Below are 2599 nucleotides of genomic sequence, written 5' to 3'. Positions count from 1 at the left end.
TTTTTGTTTATTTTATTTTTTTTGTATTTTTCTGAAGCTGGAAATGGGGAGAGACAGACAGACTCCCGCATGCGCCCGACCGGGATCCACCCAGCACGCCCACCAGTGGCGATGCTCTGCCCATCCTGGGCGTCGCTATGCTGCGACCAGAGCCACTCTAGCGCCTGAGGCAGAGGCCACAGAGCCATCCCCAGCGCCCAGGCCATCTTTGCTCCAGTGGAGCCTTGGCGGCAGGAGGGGAAGAGAGAGACAGAGAGGAAGGAGAGGGGGAGGGGTGGAGAAGCAGATGGGCGCTTTTCCTGTGTGCCCTGGCCAGGAATCGAACCCGGGACTTCTGCACGCCAGGCCGACGCTCTACCACTGAGCCAACTGGCCAGGGCCACCAGCACTGTTTTTAACAATAGAAGTGAGAAAACTCAGAAAATACAAATTTTACAAACTCACTTGCCCATCATCATTTACTTCACTGACTTTTGGCTTTTTCGCCACACTTTCCTCACTTTCACTTAGAGGCCATTTTAACAAAAACCTTTCCATGAAGCTTGTTTCTTCCTCCCTTTCAGAACGTTTGGCAAGCAATCTAGTAGAGGGTGGTAGAAGCTCATGATTCAAATATCCGCTCATGACTTAAATCATAAAATCCCACGAGTGACTGCTCGTCTCTCAAATTGTTCGTGATTTAAAGTGCTCATGTCTCAAGGTACCACTGTATAGCAAAGAAATTGATTTATCCAAACTATATAAACAATATCATCTCTGTTTATACTTCTACTTGAAATTTTTTGGGCTTTTATATTTGAGTCTTTTATAATTGTAAATGATAAAATATCAATTAAAATTTTATTTTTAGCCTGACCTTTGGTGGCCCAGTGGATAAAGCATTGATCTGGAATGCTGAGGTCGCTGGTTTGAAACCCTTGGCTTGCCTGGTCCAGGCACATATGGGAGTTGATGCTTCCTGCTCCTCCCCCCCTTTCTCTCTCTCTCTCTCTCTCTCTCTCTGTTTCTCTCTCTCTCTCTCTCTCACATACACACACACACTCACTCTCTCTCTCTCTCTCTCTCTCTCTCTCTCCTGTCTCTCTAAAAATGAATAAATAAAATCTAAAATTTTTTTTATTTTTAAATGGAATTTTGGGGGCTTTTTTACCTTCAGAGTTTGTAGTGATGGATGTAGCTAGTTCGAGTCAGTCTTGATTCATGAGCTAAAATGACAGCATCAGAACATTATTTCTTTCCACTTTGTAGCATTGCTTTATTTGTTTGTTTGTTTCCTGTTTAAGTTAGCTCATCCTATGAAGATTTAGGTATTGTCATCAAAGTTTTATTTTAACATTCTATTGTCTAGCAATCATACAGAAAATAAGTGTTTTATTTTGAATAATGTCAGCAAAGTTCTTGAGTCTGAGTCTCAGTAGACTGACCTGGATCAGTTATGCATCCCTGAAATAACTGCTTTATCCCATGGAGTGGAAAGTACTGATTGATCAAGCATAAACTCTGTGTCTCCTACTAGGTCAGGAAGGTTGTCAGAATTGTAGATGTCAGTACTGTCCGTGTGAAAACCACATGAAATAATAGCAGAGGGACTGTTTCTTTTTTCCCAAAAGATTTCACTGAGGACATTAGATGGCTCTTGGAAATAATGATAAATCTCAAATATTGTGACTTTCTAGTTGGTTACAATTCTAATTATCTCTCGTAATGACTGTTTGTGATGACACTGGAATCAAGGGGTTGGCCTGTAGGTATATTCTGTAATTGTTCTTTTTTAAAAGTTCCACCTCTGGATGAACTTTTGAACTGTGCAAATTTAAACACATTAAAATAATAAAGAAAATGGTTGAGTGAAAGTATAAATTTATAAAAACCAGAATGCACTTGATCCCATTGTCCCCATTTGGGCATCATGGAACTGTCTATCTAGACACCGAGTGGTGCTGGAGCTCCAACAGTTAGAGCATACAATTGATTTCTACTCAGAAAACAACACTTTTTTTCAGAGAGAGAGAGAGAAGCAGGGAGAGAGAGACAGGAACATTGAGCTGCTCCTGGAGCTGCTCCTGTATGTGCCTTGACTGGGGAATCTAACCAGCAACCTCCATGCTGCAGGATGACGCTTCACAACCCAGTCATCCGTCCAGGGCTTACCTTTTTTATTTATCTATTCTTAGAGAGTCATAGAGAGGAAGGGAGAGAGAGGGAAGAAGGAAGGGAAGCAGTCATTTGTTGTTCAACTCAGTTGTGCACTCATTGGTTGCTTCCTCTGTGTGCCCTGACCAGGGAACAAACCCAAAACCTTGTCATTTGGGGACGACGCTCTTAACCAATTGAGCTAACTGGCCAGCGCCCCAAACCACACCTTTGACTGTCTAATATCCTAGATAGCTAAAAATATTTTTTCTTGGAAAATACCTATAAGAAATAAAATTACATTATTACCATTTTATTTTATTTATAAGACTTTATTCTAGGAATTTAAGGACTTTTAATAGTCATATTGAATTTTTTATATTTTTTCTTGATATTACTATATAAATTGATATTTTAGAAACTTTTTGTTTATTCATATATTACAAGAAATCTGTGCTAAACAGTA

This window comes from Saccopteryx leptura, chromosome 4 (genome assembly GCF_036850995.1).
Source record: "Saccopteryx leptura isolate mSacLep1 chromosome 4, mSacLep1_pri_phased_curated, whole genome shotgun sequence".
NCBI classification, from domain to species: Eukaryota; Metazoa; Chordata; class Mammalia; order Chiroptera; family Emballonuridae; genus Saccopteryx; species Saccopteryx leptura.
Note: the sequence above shows the minus strand (reverse complement) of the source record.